The sequence below is a fragment of the Pristiophorus japonicus genome, chromosome 8, assembly GCF_044704955.1.
Source record: "Pristiophorus japonicus isolate sPriJap1 chromosome 8, sPriJap1.hap1, whole genome shotgun sequence".
NCBI lineage: Eukaryota > Metazoa > Chordata > Chondrichthyes > Pristiophoridae > Pristiophorus > Pristiophorus japonicus.
In genome coordinates, this window is record NC_091984.1 from 179,972,373 (window position 1) to 179,982,082 (window position 9,710).

Genomic DNA, 9,710 nt, shown 5'->3' on the forward strand with positions numbered 1-9,710 from the left:
TCCTCTGCACCCTCTCTAGTGCAATCACGTCCTTTCTATAATACGGTGACCAGAACTGCACGCAGTATTCCAGCTATGGCCTAACCAGAGTATTATACAATTTAAGCATAACCTCCCTGCTCTTGTATCCCATGCCTCAGCCAATAAAGGCAAGTATTTCGCATACCTTCTTAACCACCTTATCCACCTGGCCTACTACTTTCAGGGATCTGTGGACAAGCACTCCAAGGTCCCTTTGTTCATCTACACTTCTAAGTGGCCTACCATTTAATGTGTATACCCTTTCCTTATTAGCCGTCCCCAAGTGCATTACCTCATTTCTCTGAATCAAATTCCATCTTCCTACCTGATCAGTAGATTAATATCCTCCTGCAGTCCATGGCTTTCCTCGTCATTATCAACCACACAGCCAATTTTAGTGTCCTCTGCAAACTTCTTAATCATACTCACTATATTAAAATCTAGATCATTGATGTATACCACAAAAAGCAAGGGACCCAGTACTGAGCCCGACAGAAACCCATTGGAAACATCCTTCCAGTCACAAAAATATCAACCATTACCCTTTGCTTCCTACCTCTAAGCCAATTTTGGATCCAACTTGCCACTTTGCCCTGGATCCCATGGACTTTAACCTTTGTGACCAGTCTACCATGTGGGACCTTATCAAAAGCTTTGCTAAAATCCATATACACTACATTGTACGTACTACCCTCATCGACACTCCTGGTTACCTCCGTGAAAAATTCAATCAAATTAGTCAAACAAGATCTTCCTTTCACAAATCCGTGCTGATTGTCCCTAATTAAATGTAGATTTATCCTGTCTTTCAGGATTTTTTCCAATAATTTTCCCACTACTGCGGTTCGGCTGACAGGCCTGTAATTACTCAGCCTGTCCCTTTCTCCCTTCTTAAACAAGGGTACCACATTTGCAGTCCTCCATTACCGTGCCCAAATCCAAAGAAAACTGGAAAATGATGGTCAAGGCCTCTGCTATTTCCTCTTTTACTTCGCTCAACAGCCTGGGACGCATTTCATCTGGGCCTGGGGACTTAACTACTTTCAAAGCTGCTAAACCCTTTAATACCTCCTCTCTCACTTTGTTTATTTCAGCCAGAATTTCACACACCTCCTCGATAGCAGTATCTGCATTGCCCCTTTCCTTTGTGAAAACAGACACACAAAGTATTCATTAAGAACCATACCAACATCTTCTGCCTCGACACAGAGGTTACCCTCATGGTCTCCAATAGGCTCTACCCTGTCTTTAGGTGTCCTCTTGCTCTTAATATATTTATAGAACATCTTTGGGTTTTCCTTAATTTTGCTTGCCAAGAATTTCTGAAGCTCTCTCTTAGCATTCCTAATAACCTTTTTAATTTTACCTCTGAACTTTCTATATTCCTCCAAAGATTCTACAGTATTTAGCCGTCGTTATATGATGTAAGCTTCTCTTTTTTCCCTTATCCTCCCCTGTAAGTCTCTCAACATCCAGGGTGCTCTAGAATTGTTATTCCCACCCTTTATCTTTAAGGGCACATGTTTGGCCTGAGCCCTCCGGATCTTCTCCTTGAATGCCTCCCATTGTTCCGACACTGATTTACCTACAAGTAGCTGTTTCCAGTCCACTGTGGCCAAATCACTTCAAAACTTCGCAAAATTAGCTTTTCCCCAATTTGGGACTTTTATTCCTGGTCTAGCCATGTCCTTATCCATAACTATCTTGAATCTGACTGAATTATGGTAACTGGCACCCAAGTGCTCGCCCACTAATACCCCTTCCACCTGCCCAGCTCCATTCCCAAAAACCAAAACCGCCTCCTCTCGTGTTGGACTTGCTGCATACGGCCTAAAAAAGTTCTCTTGAATGCATTTTAAGAATTCCGCACCCTCTATACCCTTCATACTATATTTGTCCCAATCAATATTAGGATAGTTAAAATCCACTACTATTATTGCCTTATGGTCTTTGGAGTTCACATAAAATTGGCTACATATTTGCTCCTCTATTTCCTTCCCACTGTTAGGGGGTCTATAATACACACCCAGCAGCGTGATCGTCCCTTTTTTATTTTTCAATTCGACCTATATGGCCTCATTTGATGATCCCTCCAACATATCATCCCTCCTCACCGCTGTAATCATTTCTTTAATCAATACCATTACCCCCCCCCCACTTTTTACTTCCCTCTCTGGCATGTCTAAAAATCCTGTAACCAGGAATATTGAGCTGCCACATCTTGCCCTCTTTCAGCCATGTCTCTGTAATGGCTATAATGTCATACTCCCAAGTGTCTACCTGTGTTCTTAGCTCAGCTGCTTTATTCGCTATACTCCTTGTATTAAAGTATATACCATTTAGCACAAGAAGATCTCCTGGATTACTACTTACTAATCCTAGTTTCCTCTGTCTTACAGATTCACTTTCTACTTTCTTGCTATCCAATTTCAGATTTTCTTCCTTCCCTATTGAATTTGTTCTCAGATTCCCATCCCCCTGCCAAATTAGTTTCAACTCTCCACAACAGCACTAGCAAAACTCCCCGCGAGGATATTGGGCCCAGCGCTGTTCAAGTGTAACCCGGCCGGTTTGTGTGTCTATAATGGAGACTTGGCTTAAACATGGGCAGGAATGGGAACTAAACATTCTTGGCTACAATGTATTCAAGAGTGATAAAGAAGGGAAGGTAAGTAACCAGACCGCGTTTCAAGAAAACCGACTTGGCTTCTTTGTTGCATCTGCTGGTGGAATACGTTTCGAGATGCCATTTTCATTTTACAACGAATCTTGAATCTTGCGTGTGTTGTGGTAATGGTGCTGTACCATCTATACTCAGTGGCAGTATTGATCAAGGATAATATTACAATTCTACAGAGGGACTAAAGGGTTCAAAGACTGAATGTAGTTGGTCAGAGTTAAGAAACAGAAAAGGAGCTGTTAGAAAATCCATCCCTACAAGTGAGTAAATCTACACCATCATTGTATAGCCTCATGCTTGGAGTGCATATCGTCTCATCCGAAAGATAGCACCTCCGACAATGCAGAATTTTCTCAGCATAGAACGCCTTTAATGTATTAAATGGGTTTACAGGAGCGTTATCAAACAACAGTACTGTTCTAAAATGTCAGCCTACTTTATGTGCCAAGTCTCTAATGAGGTTTAAAGCCACAATTTTCTGACTCGGGATTGAACTACCAATGGAATCAAGCTGACACGTCTAAAATTGTGGATTCTGTGCAGAATTGAATCAGCAACATGTCTAACCAGTGTAGAGCAGCAATCAATAAAACTTGCAGGCTTCAGAATTACTAGTCCAGTAACTGCATTCATTTACCCTGCTTTTTTAGCCTCAATATCATTTCTTTCCTCAACTGTGGCCAGTTAGCTCATCAGTGGTAGGATAGATACTAGAATCTTTGCTAAAAGATCAGATAACAAAACATCTAGAGATGGTCAATAAAATAAAATCAGCAGGGATTTCAAAAAGGATGGTCCTGCTTAAGAAATCTTACAGAATTATTTGAAGAAATAACAGCAAGAGTAAACGAGAACATTGCAGTAGATCTGAAATTTCATATATATCACAAGGCCTTCAATAAAGTATCCAATAAGAGATACGTGACAAAGATCAGGGCATGTGGTAACAGGGCCCAGCAGAATGGATTGAAAGATGGCTACAAAACATAAAGCATATTGTACTGACAAAAAGTTGTAAGTGGTGTAAAGTCCTGACCCTGCAGTACAGACTTACACGAGACACATGTTGAAGTCAAGGTCACTCAGGACCTGCACCTTTATTTCACAGCTCTGGAATGCCTCACTTGCCGGAGACCTGCCTTTATATACCTGTGTGGGACAGGTGTGCAGTGTCTCCTGCAAGTGCACCCCTGGTGGTAAGGTATGCTTGTAGTTACAGGTCATATCTAGTTACAGTCATGTATAGCATGGTAAGATAGTTATATACAGTGGTGTGAGATACATGACATCACCCTCCCCCAAGGTCTTATTGTCCTTATAGATTCAGTCTCTCAGGTAGTCTACGCTCTTGCGTGGAGCGTCTTAGTTGTGGTTCAGTTGTTTGCCTTGGTGCCTGTTCTTCTTTCGGTGTGATTGCTGGTATCTCGCCTGGGCTGTCTGTTTCGTTCAGTATGATTGCTGGTATCGCGCCTGGGCTGTCTGTTGAGACTGCCCTTTCCTCAGGTTGTTCCCTCTGTCTGTTCACCAGGTGTGGTGTGAGTTCCACATTGTAGTCTGCCTCTGGTTCTGCAGTGTTGTTGGTGAATCTACTTTTTACTTGGTCTACATACCTCCGGCAGGTTTGGCTATTGTCCATTTGTACCACCAGTAGCCTGTTTCCTTCCTTGCCTGTTACTGTCCCTGCAAGCCATTTGGAACCCCTGCCATAGTTTAGCACAAACACTTTGTCCCCTATCCCATTCCACCTCCTCCTCGAATTTCGGTCATGGTACTCAGTTTGCTTCCAGCGCTTTGCCTCAGCAATTTCATGCATGTCTGGAGGATTAACGAGAGCCTAGTCTTTAAGGTCCGTTTCATCAATAGTTGCACGGGGGGAACCCCAGTCAACGAATGCGGACGAGATCTGTATGCCAGCAGCAGTAGCGACAGGCGGCTCTGTAGCATAGGACCTTGGATTTTGAGCATGCCTTGTTTAATGATTTGCACTGCTCGCTCTGCCTGGCCATTGGAGGCTGGCTTGAACGGTGCCGTCGTATCATGATTTATGCCGTGGTCAACTATAAAATCTTGGAATTCTGCGCTGATGAAGCACGGATCATTATCACTGACCAATATGTCAGGAATTCCGTGCATTGCAACCATGGTTCTCAGGCTCTCTACAGTGGTGGAGGTGGTGCTCGAGTTTAAAATGGTGCATTCGATCCACTTGGAAAATGCATCGATGACTACGAGAAACATTTTGCCCATGAATGGGCCCGCATAGTCTACGTGCACCTGCGACCATGGTTTGGTGGGCCAGGGCTCAGGGGGGCCTCACTGAGTTGGGCACAAATGGTGCACCGTTGGACGCAGAGCTCCAAGTCCGTGTCAATGCTGGGCCACCAGATGTGGGATCTGGCTATGGCCTTCATGAGAACGATTCCCGTGTGCTCGCGGTGGAGCTCCTGGACAAACACCTCTCTGCCTTGAAAAGGCATGACCACTCAGCTGCCCCACATCAGGCAGTCTGCCTGTAGTGATAGTTCATGCATGAGCCTACGGAAAGGTTTGATCTCCTCGGGGCAGGCATCGCAAGCCTCTGCCCAGTCACCAGTTAAAACACATCTTTTGACTAAGGATAACGTGGGGTCGCTGGTCGTCTAGGCTCTGATTTGGCGAGCCGTCATGGGCGAACTTGTGGACTCAAAGGCATTGATTGCCATGACCATCTCAGTCCTGCGCGTCGGACCCTTCCGTGGTCGCCAGGGGTAGCCTGCTAAGCGCGTCGGCACAGTTGTCTGTGCCTTATTGTGCAGTCGTAAGACGCCAGCATGAGTGCCCACCGTTGAATGCGTGCCGAGGCGTTGGCGTTTATTGCCTTGTTCTCGGATAGCAGGGACGTGAGGGGTTTGTGGTCTGTTTCTAATGCGAACTTGGCCCCGAAAAGGTATTGGTGCATCTTTTTGACACTGTACACGCACGCAAGCGCCTCCTTCTCCACTATACCGTACCCGCGCTCCGCCCGCGAAAGTGACCTGGAGGCATAAGCAATGGGTTGTAATTTACCCGCACCATTGACATGCTGTAAAACGCACCTGACCCCGTACGCTGATGCATCACATGTAAGAACTAGCTTTTTACCTGGGTCAAAAAAAGTCAAAACACTGTTGGAACATAGAAGGTTGCGTGCCTTATTGAAGGCGCATTCTTGGGCGTCCCCCCAAAACCAATCGCACCCCTTCTGAGTAGCACGTGGAGAGGCTCCAGCAGTGTGCTCAAGTTCTGCATAAAGTTCCCAAAGTAATTGAGTAGCCCGAGAAAGGCGCGCAGTTCCGAGACATTCCGGGGCCTGGGCGCCAGATGAATTGCTTCGGTTTCGGATTCTGTTGGGTGGATTCCATCAGCGGCAATCCTTCTGCCCAAAAATTCAACCTCGGGCGCGAGAAACAGACACTTGGATTTCTTAACTCTTCGGCCTACCCGATCCAATCGTTTTAGTACTTCCTCCAAATTGCGGAGATGGGAGTCGGTGTCCCTGCCCGTGATGAGTAGGTCGTCTTGAAACACAACCGTCCCCGGGATGGACTGGAGCAGACTCTCCATGTTGCGCTAGAATATAGCAGCTGCCGACCTGATGCCAAATGGACATCGATTGTACATGAAACGGCCTCGATGTGTGTTGATGGTGGTGAGTAGCTTAGACTCTGTCAGTTCTTGCGTCATATACGCAGATGTGAGGTCTAGTTTCGAGAAAAGTTTTCCTCCAGCCAATGTGACAAATAGGTCCTCCGCTCTGGGCAGCGGGTATTGGTCCTGTAGGGAGACTCTGTTTATGGTAGATTTGCAATCCCCACAGATTCGTACGGGTCCATCAGGCTTCATGACGGGGACGATAGGACTTGCCCAGTCGCTAAATTCCACTGATGAGATAATGCCTTCCCGCAGAAGCCGGTCCAGTTTATGTTCAATCTTTTCCCTCATCACATAAGGCACAGCTCTAGCCTGGTGATGGACCGGTCTAGCATCCTGTGTGATGTAGATTTTAACTTTAGCCCCTTTGAAGGTGCCCACACCTGGCTGAAAGAGATGTTCAAATCGACTTAGAACTGTTGAGCAAGAGGTCCGTTCCTCTGATGACATGGCGTGAACATCATCCCATTTCCAATTAAGTTTTGCCAGCCAGCTTCTTCCCCAATAATGCTAGGAGATCTCCAGGGACAATCCACAGGGGAAGTCAGTTCACCGTCCCTTTGTGTGTGACTGAGAGCATGGCGCTGCCAAGGACTGGGACGATTTCTTTGGTGTAAGTCCTTAGTTTGGTGTCGACCCTTGAGAGTTTTGGTCTGTTGCTTTTGTATGGCCACAGCTGTTCACATTGTTGGACGCTCATTAGAGATTGACTCGCTCCCGTGTCCAGTTCCATGTTGACGGGTATCGCGTTGAGTAGGACCCTCATCATTATTGGAAGCATCTTTGTTGTAAGAACAGTGGACATTGATCGTGTTGACCCGCTGTACCTCGGTGTCCCGGGCACTGTCCCCACTGTCTTCTGGGCCGCTTTCCGACCCTTCCGATTCGTATACTAGCCGAACTGCTGTTTTTCTGCACATGCGGGCCAGATGTCCTGTATAGTTGCAGTTTCTGCAAACGGCATGCTGAAATCGACACCCCCTTGATGAGTGCCTTCCCCCACATCTCCAGCACAGACCACTTCCATTGTTTCCGAAGGATGAGCTGCGTCTGGCTGATCTCTCTTGAGCTTCTCTCAGTTTGTAGTTGATTGCTCGCATTGTGGGTTGATGAGGTGTGAATGGCCGTTCATGTGAACCTTGATGGCTTCTGGCGCCACTGCCTGCTGTTGAAGGGTTGCTCTCCTGCCTTTGTCTGTGTGTGCGGGTAGCGGCTTGTTTCATGCCGTGAACCCCTTGTTCCAATGTTTCGTTAGTTGTCGTACCCGCAGTATAGATCAACCTTGTTTCTTCTTCTCCTGCCAAGAATGTCTGAGCGACCAGTGCTACTGCCTCTAGGATCAAGTTCTTGGTCTGTATGAGCTTTCGGAATATGCCTGCGTGGCCTATTCCTTCAATAAAAAAGTCTCTCAGTACTTCTCTCCTTAGTTCATCGGAGAACCCACATAAACTAGCCAGCCTCCGAAGTTCTGCCACAAAGTCAGGTATGCTCTGGCCCACACAGCGTCTGCAGTTGTAGAACCTGTGTCTGGCCATGTGTAGGCTGCTCGCTGGCTTCAAGTGGTCTCTCACCAGTGTGCTCAACTCTTCAAATGACTTGCTTGCTGGTTTCTCGGGTGCCAGCAGGTCCTGCATTAAGGCGTATGTTTTCGAGCCACAGCTGGTCAAGAGATGGGCTCTTCTCTTGTCTGCCTTATCGTTGCCCAACCAGTCTTTGGTTTCAAAGCTTTGCTGGAGCCTTTCTATAAAGTCCTCCCAATTATCTCCAGCATTGTATTTCTCATCCGAGCCGTTGGTAGCCATTCTGTGATCCCATCCTCATCGCCACTGTAAGGTCCTGACCCTGCAGTACAGACTTACACGAGACACATGTTGAAGTCAAGGTCACTCAGGACCTGCACCTTTATTTCACAGCTCTGGAATGCCTCACTTGCCGGAGACCTGCCTTTATATACCTGTGTGGGATAGGTGTGCAGTGTCTCCTGAAAGTGCACCCCTGGTGGTAAGGTATGCTTGTGGTTATAGGTCATATCTAGTTACAGTCATGTATATAGCATGGTAAGATACAGTTATATACAGTGATATGAGATACATGACAAGTGGTATCACAGAGGGATGTGCTGGGAAGGGATTAGAAGGACAGGGGGACAAAGTGGGAAGAGGCAATTAAACTGGGAGGAGGCTTATGCAAAGCTTAAACACCCACACAGACCAGTTGGGCCAATTGGCCTGTTTCCATGCAGTAAATTACATCGGACATACGTCACAGAAATAGGCCATTTAAAGCAACCAGTCCATGCCTGCGTTTGTGCTCCACTCGAGCCTGCTCCTGCCATTCCTCATCTAACTCTATCAGCATAACCCTCTATTCACTTCTCCCTCAAAAGCTTATCTAGCCGTCCCTTAAATGTATCTATACTATCTGCTTCAACCACTCCTTGTGGTAGTAGGTTCCACATTCTCACCACTCGGAGTAAAAATATTTCTTCTGAATTCCCTATTTGATTTCTTGGTGACTATCTTATATTGATGGCCTCTAGTTTTGCTCTTCCCCCACAAGTGGAAACACTCTCTGTAGCTATTCTATCAAAATCTTTCAGAATTTTGTAGACCTCTATTAGGTCACCCCTCAGTCTTCTGAGTAAAGAGACCCGATCTGTTCATACTTTCCTGATAGAAATGAGGGGGCATACCTGGTAGTATCCCTGTACATCTTCTCTACATCCTCCTCAGTGCCTCTATATCCTTTTTATAATATGGCGATCAGAATTGCACGTAGTACTCCCAAGTGTGGAGTATGTAATATCTGCATACAATACTAAAACTACTTTGTGGAGACAAGGCAATCAATATATAGGGCAACAGAGACGATTTCAAAGAGTTATCATGCAGCAGAGGTCACACAACCCAAGCGTCCCCACGTACACCTCTCACTCACTCACTCGGCCCCAGTGTCCCACTACACGCTGCCTTGCCCGTATAACCAGGCCCGTCCCCACAGCTCCTGTCAGCCGACAGGCTCTGTCGCTTCTTCTGGGAACAGCCCCGCCACACGAGAGCCCTAGGACTCGACCCCCAAAGGGATGGAGGCCTTGCCCAACCTGTCAGCCACAAATGTCAATCTGATCCGCCGCTTGCCGGCTCGGAACGCCGCCATACCTGAAGTGTCCCGGATCGTCGCCGGCTCCTCAGTGGTCAGAACCAGGGGGCGGGGCGCCGACCCGGGCCCTTCTTGCCTTCTATTGGTCAGTATGTCGGCACGTGCAGTTTATCAGATCTCGTGATCCTAGCAATTTGACCAATGGCTGTACACCACCGCCGCTCGCGGTGCATGGTGGGAC

General features: G+C 46.8%; 1 protein-coding gene across 2 annotated transcripts in view; it reads right to left on the bottom strand.

Annotated features, from left to right (window-relative positions):
* ctu1 (cytosolic thiouridylase subunit 1 homolog (S. pombe)) overlaps nt 1–9,575 on the bottom strand; it is a 31,063-nt gene extending 21,488 nt beyond the window's left edge. The window contains exon 1 of one of the 2 annotated variants that reach the window (XM_070886298.1): nt 9,529–9,575. The gene's annotated coding sequence lies outside the window, so the exon portion shown is untranslated. The other variant, XM_070886299.1, reaches the window with a different exon arrangement.
* Nucleotides 9,576–9,710: the final 135 nt, after the last annotated feature.